General features: G+C 36.7%; 1 pseudogene; it reads left to right on the top strand.

Moving 5' to 3' along the window:
- LOC125924259 (ubiquitin carboxyl-terminal hydrolase MINDY-1-like) overlaps positions 1 to 13,756 on the top strand; it is a 51,591-nt pseudogene extending 37,835 nt beyond the window's left edge.
- The last annotated feature ends 2,001 nt before the right edge of the window (positions 13,757 to 15,757 follow it).

Here is a 15,757-nt window from a genome sequence, read left to right as displayed (position 1 = left end):
TTGGGATGAGCACTGGGTGTTGTATGGAAACCAATTTGACAGTAAATTTCAAATATTAAAAAAAAAAAATGTTTAAAAAAAAAAAAGAAAAAAAAAAAAAAAGAAAAATCCAGTTCCAGTATCATTTCTGTTATTAGTACAATATAGTTCTTGCAGTTATAGGACTGAGTTTCTGTCTTCTTGCTGGCTCCCAGCTGTCTGAGACTGATCTAAGATGCTAGGCATCATCAAAATTCCTTGTCATATGGTTTCTCCATCTTTAAGTAAGTAATGGTGTGTCAAATCCTTATACATCCAATCTCTGACTTCCTCTTCTACAACCAGATGGAGACAACTCTTGGCTTTTAAAGGACTTGTGATTAGCTAAGTCTCACACAGATAATCTCTTTAAGGTCAACTGTGGCATTTAAGACAAGCTCATCACAAAAATAAAATTCATCATATTCACAGTCCTAGGGATTATTCAGGACTCATACACATGAGAAAGGAAGACAGAAAGTTTTGAAAGCCATCCCCACCATGGTCTTTCTGATGCTGACTTTGGTTCAAGAACAGGAGAAATTGATGCGGTAAATATAAAGACAAACATGTAGATTATCAGCATAAATTCTTATGGAATGGAGCTTCCCAAATCCAAGATCCTACTCTGGGCCAGAAACTATGTGCTGCTTTTAGAGTCTCAATAAGCCATGGGAAGCTACACTGGTAAGTGAGATATACACAACATAGCCACATCAATTTTTATAAAATCTCATTTATATGGATAATTAAATCAGGATCTTAATTTATTTCAGGACAGCAGGGGGTTTCTGGTCTGGAACACCAGAAGCATTACTTCCATTGGTGTCAAAAGTGAGATGAAGACACCCTGTAAAGACAGAAATAGATGTTTTCATGACGCTTGCAGTCTAGTAAGAAATATACATAAGAAAATGGATGATGAAGAGAAAGCATGCTGACTATGTCCTAGACAAAGGGAGCAATTTATGCAAGTGCCCAAAGAAGAAAAAAAGGGTATAGTGCATTGGAGGAACTGCAAGTTATCTCAGTAAGATTGGAAGGTGAAGGAGGAATGGAAGCAGCGGCTCAGAGGTGAAACTGGAGAAGAAGGTAAGTGAAAGTTCATGGAGAGCCAAATACACCACATAAAGGTAATTGATCCTAAAATTAATTGGGAGTTCAGCAATTCCATGAACAGAAATTTATTCTAAGGAGATAATAAATCAATAAAGATTCATGGATCAGGATATTTACTACAGCATAATATAAAGGCCACCCATGCTCCTGTGCCCATGGAAATAAACTCAGTGTTCATTAAAAGGGGATTGATAAAAAATAATGGATGGAGTTGGCCGCCTTAAAAATGATGATACACACTCCATCTCATTGACATGGAATAACACTGTATTAAGAATAAGAATATGAAGGAGTAAGAGAATAGCATAAGTACTCATTATGCCCCAGGCAGCGAGATCAGCTTTTATCAAGTATTATTATGTCCAATCCCCTCAACAATCCAATGAGGTAAAAACTGCCATTGCTCCTATTTTACAAAAGAGGTAACTGAAGTACAAGTGGTTAGATAACCTGCCTAAGTCCATACATTGATTTAGACGCAGAACCAGGCTTAAAACACAGGCAGGGGCAGTATTTTTCTGTTTCTACCTTGAATTCTGAAAAATGATAAAATACAAGGGGAAAAGGTAGAGAAGGAGTGGGAGAGGATAAGGAAAAGGAGAGAGAGACACAGAGAGACAGAAATAGACAATGAAGAATGATGACCAGAAAATCGTAAGGGGCGCCTGGGTGGCTCAGTCCTTGAAGTGTCAGATTCTTGATTTTAGCTCGGGTCATGATCTCATCATGGTTGGTGAGATCGAGCCCTGAGTCGGGCTCTGTGCTAAGAGATTTTCTCTTCAGATTTTCTCTTTTTGTTTCTGCCCCACTCATGCTCTTTCTCTCTCAAAATTAATAAACTTAAATAGGAAGAAAATCTTAAGGGCAGTTATCTCTGGGTTGTAAGATTTTAGGTAATTTTTTCCTTCTTTACAATTTTTTGAGTTTGTATTCTCACAGAGAGTGATTTCATTTTTTTTTAATTAACAGACTTTTTAAAAAGATCAATTTTCAGTTTACACATAAACTGAACAAAAAGTATGGAGTTCCAATATGCCTCTCTCCTCCCTCACACATTTTTCTCTATTATTAAAACCTTGCATTAGTATGGTACATTTCTTATAATTGATGAGCCAATATTGACACACTATTATTAACTAAATTCTAGAGTTTACATTAGTGTTCACTCTTTGTGTTGTACATCCTGTGGGTTTTGACAAATGAACAATGTCATGTATCATCATTACATTATCACACAGAATAATTTTTCTTCCCTAAAAATTCAAAATAAACTCTGAAAGGCAAATAATCATCACATATATAAAGGATTTACGGTGAGTGTATGAGACAAGTTTAGTCCAATTTCCCTGAGTCTAGTCCTCTCTCTCATACGGGGATATGCTCTCATGTTTCAGGGAAAAGTCCTATATAAGTTGTTTCTCTCTTTGCATTGTTCTTTAGACTCAAGCTCGGGTTTTACTTCTATGGTATCATTTGTCTTCCTCCTAAATTCCATGGTAGTGTCAGCCCATGGAAGACTGGATGACTGAGTTCAAGAAGTTGTATTCTTTATGATGGGCAAATCAAGCACAGGATGGGCAAATCAAAGCTCTGCAATGCCTCAAATCTTCTTGATATGGATGCCCACACAAATCAACAGACTTTATACAGGTCTTAAGAAAGAATTAAAACTCAACATCTGTCACCAGTTTTAGGTTTCTGTACTTTTTCTTTGGTTTATCTGCAAACCTAAAACTGCTCTTTTACTGAAGGATAAATGTTACTGTGTAACATTTTGATTCATGGCTGAAAGAAGTGACACGTGTAAGAATCACTGAAGTGTTTCCTTGTTTGTCTGATTTATTAGGTAGTTTTAGAGAAGGAGAAATACAGTTTCCTCTATTTACAGTTATATATCTTATGTTGTGGGTTCTTTGTATTTGGATACTATTTTTATAATGTTATTATTTATGACGTTGTCTTTGTGAAAATATTAGAATATTTATCAGAATTTTATCTTTAGAAAAAATGTTCATGTTGCTCTTCACTGAATGCCAGTGAGATTTGAATTTTTGTCTACATCTCCTGAGAGCAATTTACCAAAGTTTTAGATTTTATGAATGAGAATTTGATGTATAGTTACCTATTTTTTAAAATCAGCTTTAGCTTAATCCCTTGGAATTGTTTTCTCTTTTTACACTGTGGGTGATTTAGGGCGTTCAAGTCAATGAACTGAAGTAGTTGTGGAATTGGGTCAAATAGAGACTAATACGTGGTAGTGAACATTAAGGGGATGAACAAAGAATAAATCTATAGTAACAATATATACATATTGTATATGTATATATAGTAACAATAAATAGTAACAATAAATACATACAATAATGTATGTAACAATACATACATACAATATGTATGTTTATAGTAACAATAAATACAATAATAACTATAGTTATTATTATATAGTAACAATAATATACATACTCTATATGTATATTATATAGTAACAATAAATACATACAATAATTCAGGCATATTATCAAAGTAAAAACTATATGCATTTGAAGTAAATTTCTCACTTTAAGTAGTGAAGACTTGAGGGCTACAATGTGTTGAAGGTGTGTTTTGTAAAATTAGTACACCTTCAATGAATGCTGCAACTCAAATGGAAAAGGTCATCATAAGATGGGTTCTTAATTAATTAAACAAGAGACAAAAACATGCTATCACTTTTAAAAGTTATGATAATAATCTTACAATAATAACCTTACGATAATAACCTTATCCTAACAATTTGTTTTAACCCGATAGCTGTAAACTTCACTGATACATCATGTAGCAGCTGCAATATATTTGCTAGTGGAGAATGTGTCTAAAAGGAAAAGTGAGCAAATTCATTGAGGACTTTATAAACAGAAAAAGGAGAGAAAATTAGGAGCAAATAAAGGGTGCACCAAATTTACCTATAAATCGGATCTGGGAAAAAAAATTTGTCTTGAATATGGCTTCTGAACTGTCACTGGCCACTTTTTGCCCCTATTCAGCTGCTTCCCAATGATTCCCAGAGCAATAGTTAAGTTCATAATTATCTCCTGAACTAGAGGCATCTCTACCCAGTAACATATGGTACAACAATTCCACTCACATCCCCAGTGGGACTTCAGACTCAACAGGATCCAAACCAATCTTTTTATCCCTTCTCTGCCTTACTTTGATCCAGATTTCCTCCTGGTTCTGCATTCTCTTTCTTGGAATGTTATAGCAGCATTGACCCATTTGCACAAGCTGGAAACAGAGAGGTCATCTTGCATTCCTCCTTTTCCCTCTCCTCATCATGAAATTATGACAATGCTGCTTTTACTACATTACACTGGTCTGCCCTGCCTTTATATCCTATCAGCTGACACCTTCTAGCTCAACTACCTGCTCTCCTCTGCACAGATCCTCATTTTATTCTGTATATTCTCCTTTGTTCTATTTCCCCACCGACAATCTTTCATGTACCTTTTCAAAAACCCTTCACTGATTCCTTCCATAGATTGATAAAGACCACATCCCTTTGAACAGAAAGCTACTTGTCATTCTCTCCAATATCCTACCTGTCCAAGGCTCTCCTGAAACCCTACCCACCAGTGTATGTATGGAACTATTTGCCTTTCTTGGAGCACATTATGTTTGGTAATGCCTTGGTGATTTTGTGTAAGTGATTTGCCTTTTCCAGAAGATCCTTTCATTTCTTTTCCTTCTGATGAACATTAAACAAGTCTTGGACACCATTCCAATTTGAGCTGATCTTTACATATGCACAAGTATAAAGCACTGACCATACTGGATTGTAACTGCTTGTTCACGATGTACTACATGGGGGCAGAGACCAGTCTTCCCCTCCCCTGTCCCCAGAAACCCTAATGCCACACAGTTTCCAGCATGAGTAAGGGTGTAGTAATTATTTTTTGAGAGAATAAAATGGTTGCCAAAGTCAGATTCTGAAGGGCTTTGAATATCACAAAAAGGAATTTTATTCTATAGACATAGCTTTGAAGCATAGGAGGGATATAATCAAATCCATGTGTTAGAGAGAAAACTTGGGTAAAGTAATTAATTGATGGACTAAAGATGGGATATATTTGTTGTAGGGTTGGCAGAAATGTCTGGAGGCACAATTATGGATTTACTGGGATATTAGGCTGAAGAGTGGGGATATGATTAATGCAATGTTGTATGCCAGGGCTGAATTACATTTTGAATATACAGTAAGAAAAAAAATAAGAACTCTTAATCTGCTTCATATCCTACCCAGTACTGCAATTCAGATATTAGGTAGGAAAGCATGATTAACACATTTTATGGTAATTAAACACATAAAAGACTTAGGCATTGATTTAAAAAAATACTTCTAACTTCTTAGAATACCCTACTATGGCTAGATCAATCACAAATTTATGAAACCAAGTTGTACTTGTTTATATTTAAACTCTTGGAGCAGTACTTTCCACAGCTTGACACTGTATGTAGAAATTTTCTTAAATTCTTCTACCTAGAGCCTTATGATGATAACATGTTATTCTAGTAGTTGGTGAAACTATGAAAATAAATAATACATATTAAAAACATTTTTTATAAATTTGTGAAAGAAGACCACCAAATTTTCAATAATGAATTATATTAATGCCCAGAATTTCTGCCAGAAATTCTTTTAACTTCATCTCAATTTTCTTAGAAATGAATTGTTGGATATAATCTAAGAAGGTCTTCTGTACAAATTTAATCTAAACAAATCTCAGATAATCTCATGATGTTTTCCAATATTTTATAACACAACCAAATTAAGAGACCATCCTGTGCTGTTTTACAGAATTCAAACTTCTGAAATATTAAGGCAGAGGTATGGCACATACTTCCATTAGAAAATAGATGGAAATAAGTAAAAGTTGGGCAGAGTCATAAAAATTTTGCTGCTTCATAATATCCAAGTTATTTGTCAGAACATATTTAAAATCCATAAGATTTTTTTCTGTGAAGCAAGTATAATTAGATATATTTCACCTATTTTATACATTTAATGTAAAAGAATGAAAGGCTTTCATATAATTCTAAACTTTAATATGAAATTATCATTATCACCACTATCCTCATTTAAGAGAAAAATAGATTGTGGTAAGAAAAGAAAGGTTAAGGTAACACATTAAAAGTAAAGTATGGCCAAAAAAGAAATAATTCTCCTAAATTATATAACCTATGAGTAAATATACTAGAAATAGGGTAACTGCATTTCAAGGGGTCAGCACTGAATCTATTTTATTCCATGAAGGGTTGTTTATGACAATCAATACTGTCACTCATTTTTGATGATCTTTTGTGTCCTCTGTGCCTCACATTAAATGCATCAACATGTTTGATTTTTAATTTAGCCCTGTTAAAGTAATTTAGTTCAACCTTCACTGAGGAAATGCTGTTATTTGCAATGACAGTGAATGCTATTTGGCCTCTTAGGGCAAATGGGACTGTCAGCCACATTGTCAAATTTTGAGTTGACACAGTCAAGGAGCTAGTGAAGAGGGAAAATGGTAGGTTCCAGCTTTTAACAACATTGGGTGGTGGGATGCCAGGGGTACACCTGGTTTTTAGTTAGTTGTTGTCGTTGTTTTAAGTTCATCATCTATCTTTGATTCTGTGAAAGTTTCCACTCTTCTCTTTATCACTGAGGGTCAAAATGTCAGTCATTTTTTATTCTTCTGTCTTCCATAGCACCCATCCCAAATCATGTCAACCCACATTTTATGTCTAATCCAAATGTCCTCGTCCTAATTCAAACTTTTGTCACTTAACAATTGTGTAGTTTCAATGGCATCATAACTGATCCCTCACCTTTACTTTCTATGTGAGCCAAGTCACCAAATAGATTACCACTATGTTAATTTCTTAAGAAGTCTCATTCCCAACCGTGTCTCCCCCTTAATTTTTAGTGTCTTATATGATCTACAAACTAATGTCAAAAATTCTTTGCCTAATACCTATGTTTTTTTTCATAATTTGCTCAAGCTTTTTGTCTTCCTTAACCTGTGTTCCTTGAGACACATGGGACTTATTGGTTATATCTATCACTAACTTCCGTTGGCTATTGATAATAGAGGATACATAGAAAAAATAATTCCTCATGCTAGAAAAATCAATCTATATTTTCTAGTAACTAAAAGAACAAGTGTGTGTGTGTGTGTGTGCACTAGTCTATAAAAGTAATTTAAAAATTCAAACAATTCAGGAATCTCTAAATATTGCTAAACTTTATAAAAGTTGGACATTATTTATTTAGTTGTTTATTGTTTGTCTACTACTTCTCATTCCACTAAAATATAAACTCCACAAGAACCAATGTCTTGGCTTTCTTGTTTACCACTGTATCCTTAATCTCTAGAATAGAGCTCAGAGTCTAGTAAACATTCAATAAATAGCTGTTGCATAAATGAATGTATCCCCAGTACTTGGCAGAGTGCATGGTGTTTAGTAAGCAATCAAGAAATATTGATTAAATGTAAAAAACAATAAATGACAAACATTAAGAATTAGCATGGTAAGGTCAAAGGTAGGAATATGCGTGAATATTTCCAATACACTTTTAAGGACCCCTTAGAACTACTACTATAAATTTTGGAGTTAGCATTTGACTCAAGGCACTGTTTCTTAGGGAACAAATACTCAGGCACCATTAGGGCATGCAAAGTCACAGGGCAATGTAGCTGCACATGACCCTCAGCAGATCAGCTCTCTCTGGCTAGGATTCAAAGTAACCGGTTGGGTTGAAAGAGAGAACAGGGAGGGAAGGTGAATGGAAGATTCAGAGAACAAACCAAAAGGTAGGACCTATTATGTAATTTCAGCTCAGTGAAAAATGAAAATCTCTTGTTCAAAAAAAATATATATTTATGTCATTAAAGGTAATAAAATATAAAACGTGTTCCTTTCTCTGTGGTTTCTTTCTTGACCTCTCACGTTGCTTTTATTTGCTATTTAATGTCACACTCATTTGCCATAGAAATACTCACCCACAAAGTACCGACCCTTGCAGGAGCCCAGGGACCCCACCTGAACCTGATAGGCGTGCAGGCCACCACTTCCAGGATGCCTACCTAAAGCCATCTGACAGACCTGCAGACCTGACTGCACAGGGAAGTCAACCTCCCCTTCTCACCACTGATACCCAACATAGACAGGACCTACCTGCATCCTTAGAGATTGGAACTCCTACATCTGTACACACTGTGCCCCTGGACCCTGGATCATGAGTGGCAGGATCAACACCACTGAGTCACCTACTGGAGCAGGGATGCTGCTGCCTTTGCCTGCCCTGAAACATCGGTGGGCACCCTTTATCCCAACCCACCCCAAGTCCTTGCCCAGGCCCCACGGAGCTCAAAGCAAGAAAGAGAAATGAGAGTCTCATATGAGTGGCTGCCCCAGGCAGAGGGCAACAGCAGTCATGGGAGAGGGGCAGGAGGAGGGCCCAGGGCCTGAGGAAGCAGAGGACAAGGAGTTGGGAGCTGGCCTGAGAACCCATCCTGAGGAGGAGCAGAGTGTGTGAGCCAGGCTCTAAGTTCTGGCCATATGCTCCAATGTCCCATATCACTTCACTTACAAGCTGTAAATTTACAGATAAAATTCTCAAGAATTTCAAGACTGGAGAGCAAAGCATTAAACCCCAACAATGGGACCTTCCTGAATGTGTGTGACCAGTCCCATGAAGATGGCCTCCAAAGGGAAACCTCCAAAGGGAAACAAAGCCAGGGGCTAAGTCTTCCAGCTCCTGACAGGACAGTGAGGGCTAGAGCACAAAGGTTTATTCTTGTGGGTGGCCCACATCACTACAACACATCCAACTGCACTATCTAATCTCCCTGCAGACTTAACATGTGCTGTGGTTTCTGTTTTCTATTGCAGATTAACTTGCTATAGTGCTATGAGGCAATGATTTATAAAAAAAAAAAAAAAAAGGAAAAGAAGCTGGAAAGATAGCAAAGCGTTTGGTTCAGACACTTAAAAATAAAAATAAAAACTAATGAGGGGGCACCTGGGCAGCTCAGTTGGTTAAGTATCCAACTTCAGTTCAGGTCATGATATCATGGTTCATGAGTTCGAACCCCACCTGGGGCTCTGGACTGACAGTGTGCATCCTGCTTGGGATTCTCTCTCTCCCTCTCTCTGACACTCCCCCCCACTCCCCACTCATGTGTGCACATGGGCATTCTCTCTCTCTGTGTGTGTCAATATAAATAAATAAACTTAAAAAGAAAATAAATAAAAATAATGAAGGTAAGGAAAAAGGAGAACAAAGGCAATCTTCCCTGGGAAAGGTAATACTTATTTAAATCATGGTTTTCTGGCTTTGCAAAAGATGCCATATTATATCCATTTAACTGTCAAACTAGGTTATGTGATATGAACGAAGCTACTTAAAAGATGGGAAATCTCTCAAATGAGAAGGCATCCTTAATATTTGTTAAGTGCAGTCTGTATACTAGGAACTTGAAAAACATTATATTTAGTTTACACTCAACACAATATTTAAAACAGACATTATCTTCATTTGTCAGTTAAAGATGTGGAATTCAACAGTTACTCTAGGTCAATTATTATTCTGGTCAAGAACAAGTAACTAGTAAGTAGAATGGCAGGAGAGGAGACAGGACAAAAAAAAATTCATTTTGTACTTAGATTTTCCTCAATAAGCACATAAGTTGCTAGTCCAAAAAAATGTAAAGAAAATTTAGAATGAATACTAATCATCTATTTGTACTGGGCAAGTTACATTTATGAAGACACAAAGCAGGTAATGCACAAATTCATTAGACCACTCTTATATTACTCATCATTCTTTTTTTCCCTCACAAATCACTAAAGAGAATGTTATGGAAAGAAAGTAAATCTCTTTTAGATCAATATATTGTACCTTATATAGTCATATATGCATAATATAAACACATTGCCCATAGCAGGAAGTAAGGGTAGAGCTGGTCATTATACTTTTCTTTGCAAATGTATTCCACACATATATTTTACCAAACATTCTAAATAGCTCATAATCGAGAATTCTGAAAGTGCTTTAATTTACAATTTTCCTATATTTGTACGTTCGCCAGGGAATTTGTCCCATTTTTAAATATTTAATTAGCACTCCTTGACTCCTGGCTTTTTCTACCTAAATTTATTTAAAGATCTTTAGAATCTGTGTGTGTGTAATACAGGAATATTACATTAATAATTCTAGTCAAATTGAGAATGTTTTAATTCTTTTGTTTTTCAAGAAATGGTCCATTTTCAAAAACTGTTCCTCAGTTACAGTTCTGAAGAGATGACATATTGGGTCAATTACAGCAAAATTTATTAAAGATATATAAGTATATATATCAAGCATATAATATTTTAGCTGAAATCGCAAGTCATATAACTCTATTGAAGAGATTTTTATTAATTTGAAAATATTTAAAAATCTATAGTTTGCCTAAAATTCCAAATGGAGTATTTTGAAGAAGAATGTATTTTTACAAATAAAATCTCAGTATATTTTCAAAAACTCTGAAAAAAATTTGTCTTGAAAAGATGTTAAGGCTTCTGGGGCAAATGGTCAAAACATTACCTTATGTAAGACATATTAATCACAGGGGAGCCTGGGTGGCTCAGCTGGTTAAGCATCCAAGAGACTCTTGGTTTCAGCCCAGGTCATGATCTCATGGTTTGTGGGTTTGAGCCCTGCATCAGGATCTGTGTTGACAGCACGGAGCCTGCTGGGGATTCTCTCTTTCCCTCTCTCTCTACCCTTCTCCCGCTCACTCTCTCTTTCTCTGTCTCTCTCAAAATAAATAAATAAGCTTAAAAAAAAAAACTTAAGATATAACCCTAAAAAATCCTAATTCTAAAATGACAAGTCAAATCTCTATTATGCACTGATTGCCAAATTTGAGTTAATAGATCTCTATTATCAATACTAGGAAATTCAACCCTCTTCATTTTAGTGAGAAAAAGCAAATCATCATCGATATGTTAGTATCTATCTATATCATCCTTAATTAACTAAATCTGAGGGGTGTTTGCCACCATTGTTACCTTTTTGCTAGAATAATCCAAGGTATGGTGCTATCTGGTTTCAATATCAATTCTGAAAGCACTAATTTGATTCATTTCTGAGACATAATAATAAAAAAGACATATAAGAAATTGGAGTTGTGTTCGTGTAACAGCTCTTAATTACAGCCTCTGTAATTTGATATCTAAGTAATATTGAATGATAGTTCTAAACCAACTATCTGTTGTCTCTTACTCAAAGCATATCATCAGGGTTCCTGAATAAATAGCCATGATAGAAAGGGAATCCCTGTGGCAGAAATTAAGAAATAAAGTACAGGAAGGATTAACCTCCAGCCTCCTGTGCTTTTATCTCTAGCATGCCTCAAAACCAAAGAGAGAATGCCTAACCATTAAAAAAGATTAAAGGTGTTAATTAGACTAAGAGATAGAAACCTATCACCCTTATGTCAGGCAGACCAGACTAAATCTTCTAATGGATTAAAACACTCATACACCCACACACACACACACACACACACACACACGCACAGGTTTTTTTTTTTTTTTTGTCTTTACTGAAATTCTGCTGATGATGGTCTGATATACATTTGTGAATAATTTTTGTCGAAGGTGATTAAAAATTGTGGACAATATTTTTATAGAAAAAAGTCATTTCCATTATTCTAATCAAAATTCTTTGTAACATTCAATAGTGAAATTTAACTATATGAGGCTGAGAAGAGTAAGCAAACTTCATAACAATGAAATTCAGAATTGCCAGTTCTCACATTTCCTTCACTTGAGCCCATTATGAAGTTAGTATCAGATTATGTAGAGATTCTTTTATTTTTCTTTCAGGAGAAACACAGAATATGTTAGTCACATATATAACTTATGTGACATCAAGATGGATTTGAAGTCTTTTTTTAATGTTTATTTATTTATTTTGAGAGAAAGAGAGCAGGGGAGGGGCAGAGAGAGAGAGGAAGAGAGAGTTCCCAGCAGGCTCTGTGCTGTCAGTATAGACCCCAACACAGGGCTCAAAGTCACAAACCTCAGATCGTGATCTGAGCCAAAATTAAGAGTCAGATGCTTAACTGTTAACTGACTGAGCAACCCAGGCATCCTGGATTTGAAGTCTTTTAGTGCTAGTTGTCAGAAGAAGATAAAATTATTGTCCAAGATAATAATTACTTTTAAGTAAGTTATTTTGTCTTTTTATGTTTTACCATTTTAAAATTTATACATTTCCATTGTTAAAATATAAGGGAAAACCTCTATTTCACGCAGCACAAAATATGCCTATAACATTAATTTACTTACACACATATATACATGCATACATATGTATGCATATACATAAATGTGTATATGTCTGTATGCATGTGCATATATGTGTATACAACCCACATGTATATGTCTATGTGTATGTGTGTTTGTCTACACACATACATAAATATACACACATGTATTTTAGTTTCTATAGCAGAAGATGAAATATTATCTATTTTCTCTCTCTCAAATGTTAAATATTTTCACTTCACTCTACTTTAAAGGTAATGTGAAAGATAATGAGGCTAGAAATCAAAATAAGTTATATGAACGCACAACATTTTTTAGACAATTATTTAAAAAGTCATTGAAAGCATTACTTTAAAAGAACTCTTTGAGCACATCGTAAGGGCCAATAAAACCCAAAACAACAATTGTTGGTAAAGATACTATCTTTATATAAAATGAGCTCCACTGGCTCATCCCGGAGATGGTCTCCAATCCACCAATCCCCAAAAATCAGAGGGACTTCAGCTTTATTTTCAGCAGAGTGTGGACAGTGCAGTGACAATGCTGCCTAAACTGGCCACAGGTCTGGATGGCAATGTGTGATTCACAGGTGTCTCAGATTTTGAGTAGGCATCGGAGTGCAGGACCTTTGACTTGCTAGGCATATCTATACCACGGCTAGCTTGTTGATCCCCAGACTTCTGAGGCTGTGAGTGCAGTTTGGAAAGTGCGTTACAACCAGCTGGTAGAGAAGATCTTCACCTGCAAGTACGTCAGCGACACCAACCTCCTAACAGAAAGCCTGATTGCAGAGAGTTCCTGGAGACCGCTGAGACACAGCGAGGACTTACAATAGTCTCTGTGAGCTAATGGCAGCTGCCCAGGAAAGTGAACTTAGTGTCTTTTTCTAAACTTTGACTAAACATGAAAGTCGCTTGTACCGAATGGTCACCGACCAGGACTTTGCATAGGAGGAGCAAGTAGTGTGGGAAAGTTGCACAATGTGGATGGTGACAGCTGCTTTTGTGACTCTGACTTGAACTTAAGTCATTCCCTGAGCAAGTTGGACGGAAGCAAAAAGTGGGAGCAGCCACCTGGCTTGTTGGGCCTTAGCGACTTGGAGCTGGCCCAGCAACTTCAGCAAGAGGAGTATATACAGCAACAAGCAATCCAGCCTGTGCCAATGTGAGCCCCGTCACTGCAGGAGAGAGGAGCCCCATCTGTACGCACAGCTGGGGAGAGTTGGCAGCAGCTGAAGCAAGAGGCAGACCGTGTCCTCCTGTGTGCCTGCCCAGTGTGAAGCTGCCCTGCTCCTTCGTTCAGAGGCTATGGCTATTTTGCTTGCTCCCCCAGCTCAACCTGTGAGATATGCAAGGTAACTTATTTATGAACTGTTGGGAATCAGTGCATGCAGCAAATACCAAAGTCAGACTCAGTGACACTGAATGCTTATTACATCGAGGTTTGAGTTACCTCATTCAGTCCCCGCAATATCCCAAGGCAAGAACTACCATTCCTATCATCATTTTATAGATGAGGATACTGAGGCACAGAGGAAAGCAGCAGTTCACTCAAGATTGCCCAGCTAGTCAATACTAGAACAGAAATTCTCCCAAGCTTGTCTGATCCTAGATCCCAACCTCCTAACTCCTAGAGTGCAGCCTCATCCCCCATAACTTGGGAAGGAAATTGCTAGCTAAATAGAGACAAGTAAATGCCATTATAATGATGTATATTAGATGGGTTAGCAAATTTAGATACTAATTCAACCAATTATATTGAAAATAGTTTTTGAAATATTTTAGATCACTTCCCTTATTTCAACTCAAATGATCAAAGAATTTTCACCTAATTATCTTATCAGTACATTGCTGTCATGGCATGGTATGGCACTCTCAACAAGGTGACCAATGAATCAGAATCACTACATGCTTAAAAATAATTATCGTGAGTCTGACAAATTTCTTAACTTATCAACTTACACGTTTACAGCATCAGGTCAACATTGGATGCAAAATTCAGTCCACTGTTCCCCTCACAAAGATGAAAGACCTATGATCAGAATCCTCGTGCTGTGTAAATTTGATATGCAATATCTCTGCACACTAAGCTAATGGTGGGTTCTACAGAAATGCACTGACACCCAGATTCTGCTGAACTTTCTCAGGGCCAGCTCTCTACCATGGCAGCTACCATGGCTCTGATCGCTAGAATCCAATAGAACAGGGAGATTTCATCACACTCGAACTTACTTTCTTACCCTGTGCCTTTTGACTGCTTCAAGGGCTAATGCTCAGCTAGTCAGGCCTTCAAGCCAGTGATCTGACATTTTGAAACAATAATTAAAAGGGAACAGGCACTTTCATTTTAATAAGCTTCCTTCCTTCCTTCAGGGAGAACCTCAGCTGATCCAAACCCAAGAGAAATATGCTTGGGTTTCTCTTCTTTTTATCTGTCTCTGACTCTTATACCCATACTTGACATCACACATGAAAATAAAAGCCAAATAGTATTCACAGTGATTGCAAACATCCTGATTTTCCTGACGGAGGAAGAAAAATAAAATATATCAAGCCTAATAAATCTCTAACCTATGCTTAGTGGATTAATTCCAGTTTAACAATAATACATAGCTGGTAGAATTTTGTTTAACATATATGAAAAAGTGCAGCTCATATGAGCAAAATAGGAGATTTTTTTAAGTGAGCATTGTCTAACGGTATCTGCCCTCCAACTAGCAGCCATCTACTTGAGAGAGTAGCTTCCATTCACTGCTTTCACTTCCTCATTTCCTATTTCTCAAACTGCAATATTTCAGCTCATACATTTACCTTTATTAAGTTTCTTCTCGGAAGCTCATGTTTGTCGGGACGTTCGTGACATTTGTCAAGAAATCCAGTGACTCGTTTTCATTTGTACTTTAATTGGGATTTGACACCTCTGTAGGATATGACACTGCTGGTAATTCTTGCCTTCTTGATGAACTCTTTTCCCTGGCAGCCGGGCAACCAGGTAGATTTGTTTACATTTGCTTGCTGCCTCTTCCAAGCCTTCATTTTCTCCACCATCCCTTACAGACTTGGCGTCTGAGGAATTCTGTCCTCAAATCTGATTGCATCTCATCTCTTCCCTTACATTCCCTGCCTTCTCTCAATCCCAATCGCTGTCTCTGTTTCTCCATCCCCATTCTCCCTAGTGGATCTCATCCTCTCTACACCATAATTTGCTTGTGTCTATATGAATAATATCCACGCCTACATGCATAGCCTAAGTCAAGTCCACATAGCTACCTACTAACTGG

The sequence above is a fragment of the Panthera uncia genome, chromosome F2 (genome assembly GCF_023721935.1).
Source record: "Panthera uncia isolate 11264 chromosome F2, Puncia_PCG_1.0, whole genome shotgun sequence".
In the NCBI taxonomy this organism is placed as follows: domain Eukaryota; kingdom Metazoa; phylum Chordata; class Mammalia; order Carnivora; family Felidae; genus Panthera; species Panthera uncia.
Note: the sequence above shows the minus strand (reverse complement) of the source record. Positions and strands in the feature narration are given on the sequence as shown.